This window comes from Ostrea edulis, chromosome 6 (genome assembly GCF_947568905.1).
Source record: "Ostrea edulis chromosome 6, xbOstEdul1.1, whole genome shotgun sequence".
NCBI classification, from domain to species: Eukaryota; Metazoa; Mollusca; class Bivalvia; order Ostreida; family Ostreidae; genus Ostrea; species Ostrea edulis.
In genome coordinates, this window is record NC_079169.1 from 41,730,805 (window position 1) to 41,746,550 (window position 15,746).

Sequence of the window (15,746 nt, forward strand, 5' to 3'; positions counted from 1 at the left end):
TCGCATGCAGAACTACCATTTTATATTTATATATTTTTGTTAATGAGAATTGTGACAATTCGTTATTGATAAAGGAGTTACTTTCTTGTTTGAAATTTTCTTTGTGTTTCTTTCGTATAAAGCTATTTTAATATCAAAGTCACGCCTGATTCGCAACGGTGTAATTGAAGACATACTCTACAAGAATGTAGGCTATATGCATTAAAACATACACTAATATGGTTTGGTTTTCTGATTAAGCATGTCGCAAATGTCTAGAAAACAATTTTAAAAAGTACTTTTAAAGCTTGGCTTGGAGAAAAATATAATGTAACAATTTATTAATCTTTAATCAATTGTTCATATCTTATTGTACAATTTTTGAAATATTGCTTTCAATCCAATTTAAAAAAAAAAATCGGTTCTATGATCGCTACACCAAAAACAATATAATTTTAATTAGATTAAGTTTGTTAAAATTTATCTTGGAAATGATTGACTATTGAACAGCTGATTTGTAAGGAAGTTGTCACCATTGCATTAGGTTGTCTTAGAGATAAAATAGTTTTTTAAAAAAACCTTGTTTTTGTTGACTAGAAATTGAGATATGCTTAATCAGAAAGTCATATTAGTTTTAATGTATGTGACCCACATTTTTTAGATCCTTAGTTAGTCAGGTCGGTCCCCAGTTTTCACACCCATACTATTATAACACGTGCACATGCTCTTTCTGGCATTCTACATGTACTGATGCAGATTGTGTTACATTTGTTATTAATTTTCATATTTAATTAGTTTAAATTGTTGGTCACTAATAGCCAAGTTAAAGGATCTAGACCATTGTGAGGAATGTTGACAAAACAATAAATAAAAAAATAAATGTAGATATCTTCCTTTCCGATCGATTATATTAAGCAAATTGTAATGGAGACAAGAATGAAACAGACTACCTAACCCTATATGGTCCCCCCCCCCAACTTAGTACCAAAGCGTCAGAACTTAACCGAACATGAATTCACACAACGTGGGGATATGATTAGCATGACCTTGCTGTTCAGGAGGTCAAAGTCATAGATTATGATGAAAGGTCTTGCCATCAGAAATTTATATACAAAATCCCTACCTTACGGCAGCTCACTACATTAACACTTGCATATTTTATGACTAAGTCACAAGATGGTGATTCAAATGTTTTGTGAAAATACTTGTATTGCAATCGATTTGTTTGTATATTTACGTAGCTCAGTAGATAAGGTATCCGATAACTGACCCGCAGATCCCGAGTTCAAATCCGCGGTTTTTTTTTTTTTTTTTTTTGCTTTGTTTTATGTTGTCTACTGCAATAAAGTTTTGAAAACCATCTATCTCTCTCTCCAAAATTGCTTATTTTTGCCTTTTTGACACATATACTTCTTATATGTCATCATATTTTTCATAATTAAATCATTTCATGCTGAGCTGATCTGAGAAATTATTTGAAGGTGTAGTGAGCAACCTTAAATATTTCAGGAGATATTGAGGAAGTTAAGTTTTCTTGAAATCAGGTCAAGGTCACATCAACATAATTGTCACAAAGAATGTGAAATATAAGATATAATATGTGTGAAATATGATAGCCCTATCTATCACTCACCATTCAAAAGTTATGAGCAATGTTAAAGATTTGGACACGCAGACAGGACAAAAAACATCTATAGTATGGAAAGCCGTAGTATGGAAAGCCGTAGGGTACCCCCACATTATTATTATTTTTCCCTATATAAAATGCAAAAATTATAATCTCTTCCAAAAATAAAAATTTTCCCCTATATGGAAAGCCGTAGGGTACCCCCACATTATTATTATTTTTCCCTATATAAAATACAAAAATTATAATCTCTTCCAAAAATAAAAATTTCCCCCTATTTGCCGATATTATTATTATATCGCAGCGATAATAATAATCTGTCCCGAATCTCAGACACCAAATTATAATTTCATCCCCAAAAGAAAAATATTCTTTATTTATGACATGATTATAATTATAAATACTGCCGCAATAATTATAAAAACTGACTCGATTTAAAGTCACACATTATCTTTATGAATATACTCTTTCCACCACAATAATAATTACTGAACATCGCCAACAATAATTATCTTTTGTATTTGAACGCTACAGAATATAATCTGTACTGACAATAATAATTCTGGACCAGCCAAAAAGACAAGATTATTATTGTTGGTGGAAAAGATTTGGACGCTTGAAACAGAAAACGTTTGTCTGAATCGGATTCACAATAATAATCTCCGACTTCAGATTGGCAGCTATTATATGAAGCGTGAAGGCAGATATTATTTGAAGCGTGAAGGCAGATATTATTTGAAGCGTGACGAAAAGAAGCACCCCATTGAGAGAGATTAGCACGTGACGCAAGCTGCACGTATGATTACAGTACTTTATTGTCTGACAGACCTAACCGTTATTCAACTTAATGACTCATGGATAGAGGTAATGCTACAATAACATACATGTGTGATTATGTGCAACGGTCAGGTACCTCATCATCTGTTAGGAGCTCTAAAAAGCTTAACATTGGCCATATTCTCAGACTAGGGTCATAGGGTCAGGTACAGGGACATTATCAGTGGGTTTTAATGAATTCATTCTAAATTCCCTGTTACAACTGATGTGATATCTTCCTCTTGAAAGAGTGTTCAAGCCATTGTAGCCCCATCATTTATTTGTAGCTTGAAAATGCTCCGATAGATAAATATGTATGAATCACTACATGTACATGTATATTATGACCCTATCACTGATAGAAGTATAAGTGACACAACTTAGTCGCTAGTAGTAGTAGCCTGTTGTCCTCAAAATAAAATAAGGCAAGGGTATTCAGACTGTCGCAGTCATCCAGTTGCTTTCGATGGGGTCGAAGAAAAGGGGGGGGGGGTGCCAAACATCTCGGTACAATTGTCTCTCTGTAGATCTATATAGTATATTATGGAGACACAATAATGATATTTTAGAATGTAATTAAATTGTACAGTCCCAGACACATAGTATTGGGGGAGGGGACCCTCCTATTATTTTTTTAACATAAAGTTTAACTGTTACATTACTATGAAAATGTTCATGGAAACCCCCCCCCTCCCCTTGGCAGTGAATTGAAATGCAGTCATGTTAAATGGAAGGAAAATAACTTTTGTTCACCAAATAATACCCCCCCCCTTTGGTCTGTAATGTTCTATGGTGATAAATGTTTAGTTCCCGCCTCCAGCAAATATAAACACAAAAGAAGATGTGTTGTGTAAAAAAAAAAAAAAAAAAAAAAACACCATAATTACTGGGTATATGTAAACAGTTTCTGAATCAAAACTGTTTTTAAAAAGTGGAAAAGAGTATTATAACAATAAATATTACATCAATATTAAAGTAATAAAGGTGTTTTGTCTCTTTGATACTTGGCGTCTGCCATTGTGTATCTTCACAACGACACATCCGTTAAAATGTGCAATTTGATTGGTTGATAAAATTGTAAGCAAATCTACAGTTTCTTAAGAGGGGAACCCGAATAAACCTCCTGGAACTTCATTTGAGGTGAACTCACTCTGAGTTACACCCATTTGGAAAGAGAGTCTGGACCAATCAGAGAACTTCAGTTCCTGATAATTTGATAAAGTATCATATTAATCTTTAACCTCATGTTACACCTATGGCAAAAAATTGCTTCATTTTCAATTAACAATAATTACTAAATATTAATGTCGCCACTTTATTAGGCAGGCGGTATGGGGGCTGCCTTGAGGCCTCCAGGGGGTCCAAAGCAAAGCCCTGATGGGGGCCCAGAGGGCAAAGCCCCCGGAAGCTCCTGGATTTTTACAGATTTTATAGGGCTTGAAATACATCTCCTATTTAAGTCATTTGTACTATTTTCTATTTTTAATAAGGTGAAATAAGTATCAGTTTTATCGTTTAGTATACTTTTCTAAACAAGATACCACGATTTACCTTAAATTTGAAAATTTATGGGGGGGGGCTGCAACCCCCCCCCCCCTTAACTCCACCGCTGCCCTTGTGTATCTCCCCTCCCCCTTAAATCCACCACTGCCCTTGGATTTCATAAGATAATGTTTCATATCTATAACATATATGTTCAACTACAACAGAATATAATTATTTCTAAACACTGAGAATTTGTTTTCCTTTTGGACCTGGATATAAAATGTATGGAATTACCCTAGACAGTCCCTTTACACAAGAATTGAAATGAGACAGAATCTGCTCTGATGTTAAAATTCCATGCATGGAAGTTTAAAGTTTGAAATTTTGTCATATTTTTTTAAGGGTGTCCTCAAAAGATCTGTGTGGATCCTGGAACAGAGAATGGAATCATTGCAGCATTTCATTGAATCCTGTTTAGAAGGAAATGGCAATTCAGTTCCTTAGGGAAAATCTGGAGCAAATCAAGGTAACACAAATAAAATAGTGCTACATGTATATATCTATGTGAGATTTTACACACACAGTGACATGATATATTTATTATTAGTAGATCAAGTGAGCTTTTCTGACCACCTCTTGTCTGTTATCTGTCTGTAAACTGCATTTTATCTTCTCTAGAACCACCTGGCCAAGTTCAATTAAACTTGGCACAAATAGGCCTTCAAAGTTGGATAATTGGGATGTTTAAATGGAGGGTCACCCATCCTTCAAAAGGGAGATAATCAAGAAAAGGCAAAAATAGGTGGGGTCATTTAAAAATCTTTATCTTGAGAACCACTGGCTAGACAAGTTGAAATGTTCATGAAAGCTTGACGACATAGTTTAGATTCAAATTTAGTCAAATTGTGGCCCATGAAGTAGGTTTATGCATTCAGAAAGGAATATCTTTTAAAAAGGTTCTTTTCCAGAATAGCAAGGTCATGTTTGTCATATTGATATTGAGGCATACCCATGATACTGTAAACCAACTTCTATTCGCATGTGAGAAATTTTCGTGAAGTGTGCGAGAACTTTATCATTAATGTATTTTGTATTTGTTTAAGATTATCTTGGTCGCAAATATTGGTCACCGAGAACCAGTTGTAAATTGCTAAATTGTCAACTAATGGTCATGAATAGAAGATGGTATACAGTATGTGAATTGTTATTGAAGTTAGGTTATGTCATGACCCTTAGGTTGGGATTACAATAAAAGGTGATGAACGAAGAGTGATCAATCTCATAACTCATATAAGTAATACAAATTAGAAAGTTGGGCAAACACGGACCCCTGATACTAAATTGGTTGTCATCCGCTGTCATGCGTTAACAATTGAACATTTTTAACTTCTTCTTGATAACTACCAGTCCAATTCTTTTCAAATTTAGTGTGAAGCATCTTTGGGACAAGGGGGACATAAATTGTAAATTTTAGGATTCCTGCACTCCTAGGACCTTAGAGGTGGGGCAAAAACTGTCCAAATTTGACCCATTTTCAAAAATCGTCTTCTCTAGAACCGCACGATTAGGAAAAATTAATGCATTAAGATGTGCAGCAGGAAGTCTTTACCACAATTGTAAATTTCATGGTCCCTGGGGTAGGGGTTCTGACTCCAGGGTGGGGCCAAACTTAGAATATAGTGTTTATGTGCAAGTTTGCTGATACTGTAGAAAATGTAAATGCATTTATACCAAGGAATAGCAGAAAAGATGTACAAAAAATGGTGAATTTCACAACCCAGGGTTTTGACTCTAGGATGGGTCCAAATTAGTATAATCTTTTAATGTTGATATACCTATTATGCCCCCCCCCCCTTCAAAGAAGCGGGGTATTTTGCTTTGCACCTGTCATTCGGTCGGTAGACCACATGTTGTCTGCTCAATATCTTGTGAACCATTCACTTGATCATAATGATATTTCATATGTGGGTTGGTTATGAGAAGAGGACCCATATTGTTTTTCAGGTCAAAGGTCAGTCTCCTCTGGACATAGGAATAGACTGTCCGCTCAATATCTTGAGAACCCTTTGCTTGACAGACATCAAACTTGGTACACTGGTACATCCTAAGGAGTAGATGACCCCTTTAGATTTTGAGGTCAAATGGTTAAAGGTCAAACTGGACATAGGAATAAACTGACCACTTAATGTCTAGAGAACCCTTTCCTTGACAGACATCAAACTTGGTACACTGGTATATCTTCAGAAGAAGATGACCCCTATTGATTTTGAGGTCACATGGTCAATCCACTCTTGACATAGGAAGATATTGTCCGCTCAATATTTTGCATTGATGATACTACTATCAATTAAATGATGTGTGTGTATAACTCTTTTCAATTTTGCACCCTGGGGGCATGTGTGTTTTACAAACATCTGTTGTATTATGTGAAGCCTTTCATCAATGTATGCACTTATGAGGGCATTGAAGTTGTAAGAACACATCTTGTTTTATACTTTTGCTGAATGTTAAAATTTAGATAAGATTTCAGAACAGGAAATTATTTCTAGATTCCATAGCCCTTGGGAGTAGTGATAATTTTTCACTAGTACTCAGGTGACCGATAAATTTAGGCCTGTGGGTCTCTTGTTCAATTTATATACTGGGTATGTTGAATATGTCTAGAGATTCATTGTGCAATTATAATAGATTTTTTTTTCGATTTTAGGTACTTCACAATACTTCTATGCAGTTCAACAAAATACAGCGCCTCGTTTGCAGAGACTCATATTTAAACAATTTCCAAGATATTGATGAAGATATTACATGTGTGGCAACATGTATTTTGCATCAGCATGATCTGCCTTTGCCTGACACCTTGAGAGACTGGACCTCTGCTCGTCATCTCTACATATATCTGAGGGAGTGCATGATGCATTTGATGATTCTTTAACATCATGAGATGTTGTAGAATATACATTTGTTTCCATGACTTTGTACACTTGCTTTTATTGCCAGCTGATTTCTGTTCCATAGTTTTATGTATTTAACTAATCAGATACATTTTCATGTATTCACATTTTCTGGGGGTGTTTTTTTTATCCTTGAAATACTTTAAATGTGGAGCTTTACAGAATTTCATTTGGTATGAATGCTAAAGGCTATTCATGAACAGAATTTGTTCTTTGAACTCTCCCATCCCACTCCACCATCCCCTACAAAAACACCCATGAATTTTGTCCAAGCCATACCTTTGTACTGTTAAACTTGCTAACCACAGGAGAAGTTTACAGAAATATTTTTTTATTTACTATGCATTTATATATTCAAAATGTTTAGCACCTTCTGATATGTATTATTAATGTCAGATATGTATGATTGTATAATAAATTATACACATGTATTTATTGAATTGTCTTTGATACTTAAAGTGTTTGTGCTTTAATAGACTATGCTTGCCAAAGCAAGGTTCTGATCTAAAATAGTCATGTTGGTTGCTATAATGTAAATTACAGTATGCATTCACATGCTTGTATATATATGTTTTAGACACTATGCCATGTGACATTGTTTAAATATTTTAGGGTTAATGTGATTAAGACAATATAACTCTTTGAACCATGATTGGTGTTGATTTCTCCTAAAACCCTCATTATAACAATTATTTAAAAGTATTTTGGAATTGATTCTCAGTTCAATGAAATATCTTTCTTGTGTATGTACTACCGGTACGTCTCAATGGAAAAAAAATGTTTAACCTTCTTATATGGATGGTTTTCTGGTAGTCATTCTTTGTTAAGAAACACTGGACCACTTGAATATGGCAGATGCTTTAACATGTTTTGGTTTTTATTATATTTCATGAATTGATATAAGGTCCATTTCCCTTTTGGGGGTGGCATGGAACCTGAAATGAACAAACTTAAAAGTTCTTTACTCAAAGATACTTTCTACTAAGTTTCATTGAAATGCCAAATGAAAAATTGAAAGAGGACTTGCAACAATGACATTCTGATCAGACAAGCTTATTGAGGTCTTTGGTTCAGTTTTATGGAGTGCCAAATCAATATAAACTCAAATCATTTAAGGCATCTTTAATTATTTTGAAGATACTATCAATTCATTTGAAGCATGCAACAAGTCAATGATCTCTTCAAATAATTTTAACATATTTTCATTTCAGAATTTTTCATTACATTAATTGATTTGGTGATAACAGTAATTATTCTGCTGAATTGATGTGCGCTATGATTGAATTGTTGCTCTCTTCAAATGAATTGATGATATCAACAACTGAATTGGTGCAAGCTACAATTCAATTGTAGAGAGCAATAATTCATTTAATGTGCACTGTAATTGATGTATTGCTCTCTACAATTGGATTAAATATAACATTAATTGACTGCAGATGTATGCAATAATTCTTTTAGAGAGAGCAACTATATAATTAGAGATATCATCAATTCAACATTTCTATGCATTAATTCTTATACAAAAACAGATTAAAATAATTAGATATCATTTATACTGAGCTCCAAATTTGAATGTGAGCAGTATCTCCACCACATTGATATACACATCAATTAGATTAATGAAAAGCAATAACTGAATCGTGCACAAATTTATTGCAATACAATCATGGCAAATATAAGCCAGGGTTTTTAAAGCTTTCTCCTTGTAATCCTAAGGATATGTACAACAATATTTTGAAATTGAAAATTTTCAAATTTACTTCATTTTAATGTCAAAAATGCACTTTTAGTAGAAATCCGGGGACTCGAACGCACAACCTACAGCTCAGCAGTCAGTTTGCTAACCTACTGAGCTACTTGGTTAGGTAGTACCAAAAAGGAATAGATAAATGTTGCTGATACTGATTTTTTTCATCCATGTTTTAAAAGGAAATCAGTCATTATGACAATGTAGGGTACCTCCTTAATTATACATTGTATGCACCCTTGGATGGTTTTGTGAATAGCTGGGAAACAATTAACTACATGACGTATGTGTACTTAGTACCACCTTTGTGAATTATCTAAGCAGAAGGATGGTCTATGGCACGCCAAATTCACAAAAATGAGCTAAACATAGTTTCACAGTTGATAAACTAGGGTTATCGACTGTAAACTATAGCTTACGGACCGTAAACTATAGTTAACGACGTTAATCTATATTTCACATCGGTAAACCATAGTTAACAGATAATCTATGTTTCACAAGCGTGAACTATAATTAACAATGAAAACGATCATTAGCGATTGCAAAACATAGTTTATCTGATAAATACGGTTTCACGATTGTAAACTACTGTTTAAAAGTCATAGTTTATCTAATAAATGTAGTATCACAATTTGTGAAACTAGGATTAACAATTGTGAACTATAGTTAACGAATGTAAATTATAGTTTACAAATGTGAATCTGTATTTATCAGCAAAATCTATTGTTAACGTTTATTTAAAGACAGATAAACTTGGATTAGCATTTGTAAACTATAGTTTACAACCGTTAAATATAGTTTAACGGATGAAAACTATAGTTAACGAATCGTTAACTATAGTTTACAGTTCGTAAACTATAGTTTACAGTCGATAAACCTAGTTTATCAACTGTGAAACTATATGCTTAGCTCATTTTTGTGAATTTGGCGTGCCATAATGGTCATGTATACAAAATGATGTGGGATTTAGCGGTGGAGGTGCTACTTAGTACTGACACGCCCACTCCCCGGATACGGTTGTTCCTGTACCAGAAATGGACACCTCATGTGATGACACCCTATTCAGTACATTAAGAAATCAACATAAAACACAGATTAAAGAGATCCATGAAAGGTGAAGATAACGAACAGTGATCAATCTCGTAACTCCTGTAAGCAACACAAAATAGAAAGTTGGGCAAACACGGACCCCTGGATATACCAGAGGTGGGACCAGGTGCCTAGAAGGAGTAAGCATCCCCTGTCGACCGGTCACACCCGCCGTGAACCCTATATTATTTTGCGTAATTAAGCCCTAGGGTGGTCTGTGTTACGAAAAAAAACTGCCTGTGCAGCTGGCCAGTGTGTTTGATAAAATTCCCTTTCTATCTATCATGTCACAAAGATATAAAATGTTAGACTCCAGTTCCAACAAAGATTTATTCATTGAATTATTCACATTTATCATCCTCCAAAAGAAACACATACCAGGATACCTTTTCGACAAACAATCATTTCCATAATAAAGTCAAAGTGAAACTACGTCACGTGATTTCCCTCTCGACCAACCGCTTGCACAGTCACGCATGAAATAATATCTGCCTTCACGCTTCATATAATATCTGCCAATCTGAAGTCGGAGATTATTATTGTGAATACGATTCAGACAAACGTTTTCTGTTTCAAGCGTCCAAATCTTTTCCACCAACAATAATAATCTTGTCTTTTTGGCTGGTCCAGAATTATTATTGTCACTACAGATTATATTTCTATAGCGTTCAAATAAAAAAGATAATTATTGTTGGCGATGTTCAGTAATTATTATTGTGGTGGAAAGATTATATTTATAAAGATAATGTGTGACTTTAAATCGGGTCAGTTTATAATTATTGCGGCAGTATTTATAATTATAATAATGTCATAAATGAAAAATATTTTTCTTTTGGGTATGAAATTATAATTTGGTGTCTTAGAATCGGGACAGATTATTATTATCGCTGCGATATAATAATAATATCGGCAAATAGGGTAAAATTTTTATTTTTGGAAGAGATTATAATTTTGGTATTTTATATAGAGAAAAATAATAATAATGTGGGGGTACCCTACGGCTTTCCATACCTATTTGCCGATATTATTATGATATCGCAGCGATAATAATAATCTGTCCCGAATCTCAGACACCAAATTATAATTTCATCCCCAAAAGAAAAATATTCTTTATGACATGATTATAATTATAAATACTGCCGCAATAATTATAAAAACTGACCCGATTTAAAGTCACACAATATCTTTATAAATATAATCTTTCCACCACAATAATAATTACTGAACATCGCCAACAATAATTATCTTTTTTATTTGAACGCTACAGAATATAATCTGTACTGACAATAATAATTCTGGACCAGCCAAAAAGACAAGATTATTATTGTTGGTGGAAAAGATTTGGACGCTTGAAACAGAAAACGTTTGTCTGAATCGGATTCACAATAATAATCTCCGACTTCAGATTGGCAGATATTATATGAAGCGTGAAGGCAGATATTATTTGAAGCGTGAAGGCAGATATTATTTGAAGCGCGACGAAAAGAAGCACCCCATTGAGAGAGATTAGCATGTGACGCAAGCGGCACGTATGATTACAGTACTTTATTGTCTGACAGACCTAACCGTTATTCAACTTATTGACTCATGGATAGAGGTAAGGCTACAATAACATACATGTGTGATTATGTGCAACGGTCAGGTACCTCATCATCTGTTAGGAGCTCTAAAAAGCTTAACATTCGCCATATTTTCAGACTAGGGTCATAGGGTCAGGTACAGGTATTCATCATTAAGACATTATCAGTGGGTTTTAATGAATTCATTCTAAATTCCCTGTTACAACTGATGTCACCAGCATCTTCCTCTTGAAAGAGTGTTCAAGCCATTGTAGCCCCATCATTTATTTGTAGCTTGAAAATTCTCCGATAGATAAATATGTATGCATCATTACATGTACATGTATATTATGACCCTATCACTGATAGAAGTATAAGTGACACAACTTAGTCGCTAGTAGTAGTAGCCTGTTGTCCTCAAAATAAAATAAGGCAAGGGTATTCAGACTGTCGCAGTCATCCAGTTGCTTTCGGTGGGGTCGAAGAAGGGGGGGGGGGGGGGGTGCCAAACATCATCTCGGTACAATTGTCTCTCTGTAGATCTATATAGTATATTATGGAGACACAATAATGATATTTTAGGATGTAATTAAATTGTACAGTCCCAGGCACATAGTATTGGGGGAGGGGACCCTCCTATTATTATTTTTTAACATAAAGTTTAACTGTTACTTTACTATGAAAATGTTCATGGAACACCCCCCCCCCCTTTGGCAGTGAATTGAAATGCAGTCATGTTAAATGGAAGGAAAATAACTTTTGTTCACCAAATAATACCACTCCCCCCCCCCTTCGGTCTGTAATGTTCTATGGTGATAAATGTTTAGGAAAGTTAAATTCAATTGTAGATATACTGTAGAATTCATTTGTTGTATGTAACTGATATTGCTCTCTCCTATTCGTAGTTGCTTGATCACATTATACAATTATTGCCTTTTAATGAGGTCTACTCGTAACTATATGGAACTAGTCGGGTATTGGTTGACCAAGACAGAGTAGACTGAATTTAAAAATCAATAAAGATTTTATTGAATAATCAGGAATTTTACAACATTTTTGACACTATAGACTATATAGTTCCCGCCTCCAGCAAATATAACCACAAAATAAGATGTGTTATGTAAAAAAAAAAAAAAAAAAAAAAAAAAAAAAAAAAAAAACCCCACCATAATTACTGGGTATTTGTAAACAGTTTCTGAATCAAAACTGTTTTTAAAAAGTGGAAAAGAGTATTATAACAATAAATATTCCATCAATAAGTAATAAAGGTGTTTTGTTTCTTTGATACTTGGCGTCTGCCATTGTGTATCTTCACAACGATACATCCGTTAAAATGCGCAATTTGATTGGTTGATAAAATTGTAAGCAAATCTACAGTTTCTTAAGAGGGTTCCCCTCTTAAGAAACTGTAGATTTGCTTACAATTTATTATGGAACTTCCTTTGAGGTGAACTCACTCTGAGGTACACCCATTTGGAAAGTCTGGACCAATCAGAGAACTTCAGTTCCTGATAATTTGATAAAGTATCATAATCTAACCTCATGTTACACCAATGGCAAAAAATTGCTTCAGTTTCAATTAACAATATTTACTAAATATTAATGTCGCCACTTTATTAGGCAGGCGGTCTGGGGGCTGCCTTGAGACCTCCAGGGGGTCCAAAACAAAGCCCTGGTGGGGGCCCAGAGGGCAAAGCCCCCGGAAGCTCTTGGATTTTTACAGATTTTATAGGGCTTGAAATACATCTCCTATTTAAGTCATTTGTACTATTTTTAATAAGGTGAAATAAGTATCGGTTTTATCGTTTAGTAAACTTTTCTAAACAAGATACCACGATTTACCTTAAATTTGAAAATTTATTGGGGGGGGGGGGTGCGGCTGCACCCCCACCCCCCTTAAATCCACCACTGCCCTTGGATCCCCCTCCCCCTTAAATCCACCACTGTCCTTGGATTTCATAAGATAATGTTTCATATCTATAACATATATTTTCAACTACAACAGATTATAATTATTTCTAAACACTGAGAACTTGTTTTCCTTTTGGACCTGGATATAAAATGTATGGAATTACCCTAGACAGTCCCTTTACACAAGAATTGAAATGAGACAGAATCTGCTCTGATGTTAAAATTCCATGTATGGAAGTTTAAATTTTGAGATTTTGTCATATTTTTTTAAGGGTGTCCTCAAAAGATCTGTGTGGATCCTGGAACAGAGAATGGAATCGTTGCAGCATTTCATTGAATCCTGTTTAGAAGGAAATGGCAATTCAGTTACTTAGGGAAAATCTGGAGCAATTCAAGGTAACGTAAATAAATTAGTGCTACATGTATATATCTATGTGAGATTTTACGCACACAGTGACATGATATATTTATTATTAGTAGATCAAGTGAGCTTTTCTGACCACCTCTTGTCTGTTATCTGTCTGTTTGTAAACTGCATTTTATCTTCTCTAGAACCACCTGGCCAAATTCAATTAAACTTGGCACAAATAATCCTTCAAAGTTGGATAATTGGGATGTTTAAATGGAGGGTCACCCATCCTTCAAAGGGGAGATAATCAAGAAAAGGCAAAAATAGGTGGGGTCATTTAAAAATCTTTATCTTGAGAACCACTGGCTAGACAAGTTGAAATGTTCATGAAAGCTTGACGACATAGTTTAGATTCAAGTTTAGTCAAATTGTGGCCCATGAAGTAGGGTTATGCATTCAGAAAGGAATATCTTTTTAAAAGGTTCTTTTCCAGAATAGCAAGGTCATGTTTGTCATATTGATATTGAGGCATACCCATGATACTGTAAACCAACTTTTATTCGCATGTGAGAAATTTTCGTGAAGTTTGCGAGAACCTCATCATTAGGCCACACCAATTTGTAAAATAGTTCTTCGGATTTTTAAACAAAAAAATTGAAGCGAGAAGGCGAAATTATTTTACAAATATTATTTTTTATTTTGGAGATAAAAATTATGAGGCGAGCAAATACAAGAAATATAAGTACTTCTTGATTGAATCAAGTGCGATTTTAAAACGCGAGCGCTTGAATCTATAAAGATCTAAAATCATCAGATATCATTTGTTTACCACATGAACTTAACATTTTTCAGTTTGTTGACATAGTTTACAATAGATAAGAAGTATTTCAGGTTTCAAAAACTTAATTTTCTTCATACCTAACACCTGTACTTTGCAACATTAACTGATAAGGTCTTTTTAAAGAATTTTATTTTCGTTTCATTTCTACAAACTTTTAGATTGTTGAGTTTGGCGGAAAACACCAATTTATCAATCAGATCTATACATACTGCTAGGGACATGTCCAATTTTGAAATCTCCAATGTATCGCTTTTAGCATTTTCTTGAATTTAAGTAGAACACACAGAATCAATAATCTGAATCAAAAACCTTTTGTAAATTTGTCGTTAACTGTCGATCCTATTTAGAATAGTCCTCAGTACCCCTTGCTTGTCGTAAGAGGCGAATAAATGGGGCGGTCCTTCGGATGAGACTGCAGAAACCGAGGTCCCGTGTCACAGCAGATGTGGCACGATAAAGATCTCTCCCTGCTCAATGGATATAAGCGCTGAGCATCAGGCCTAAATTTTGCAGCCCTTCACCGCCAATAGTAAAATCTTCATGTGAGTGAAATATTCTCAAGAGAGACTTTGAATAATATATAATCAATCAATTGTACTCTGTCGATGTTCTCTAAATAGTGGCATTGAATAGCGCATTAAAATTTTCATCGGCTTCCAGTTCGATTGCAGTACATGTATAATAACTAATATGTTGTACGGTGTGACCGTTGAGACGAACGAAGCCCACTAACATCTTGCCACACGACTTATAGACATTTTATCCACCTCTTCATTTAACACGGGAAATATAACGGGTTGGGTGTAAACATTTACATTGTGACGTCATATTAGCTGCATTTTTTTTCCTCTCAAACCAAGCAAAAACAAAACGTTTGAAGCTATGAGAAAGCATGTTTGGAATTAAAAAAACGTTGATGGTACTTTCTAAACAATCTAATCATTTTAATTGCGGAATTATCAATGAAGTATACCGCAGTGATGGCAACATTTTTTCAGAAGCATTATGGTTAATACCCATATTATTTGAATTATTTATCGCATATTATTACTTTAAAAACCTCCGAATTTTTGTTAAGTTTCAGCATTGCGGAAACCATTAGGAATCAAAACCTACAGTTTCCGCAGACTGAAACTTGACGGAAACTTGCGGAAACTATATAATTGTTTACGCACTGCGGAAACCATATGGGAAACCTCAACGTCAGGTTTCCGCAAGGTTTCCATATGGTTTCAGTTTTGCGGAAACTAGTGTTTTCATCCAGTGCATCTTTTTTCAGCTGATGAAGAGCAAATCACGTGACTCATATGTGTAATCATTGGAGCGATGTCGTTGCGCGACGCGAGCTTAGCCTGGTATTCGAGGCCTTCCAATTTTCAAAGAACTTTCTTT

General features: G+C 34.5%; 1 long non-coding RNA gene across 1 annotated transcript; it reads left to right on the top strand.

Annotated features, from left to right (window-relative positions):
• Positions 1–2,325: 2,325 nt before the first annotated feature.
• Positions 2,326–7,289, top strand: LOC125683185 (uncharacterized). Its single transcript, XR_007372809.2, has 3 exons — positions 2,326–2,470; positions 4,310–4,433; positions 6,615–7,289. It is a non-coding gene; the product is annotated as an uncharacterized LOC125683185 (long non-coding RNA).
• Positions 7,290–15,746: the final 8,457 nt, after the last annotated feature.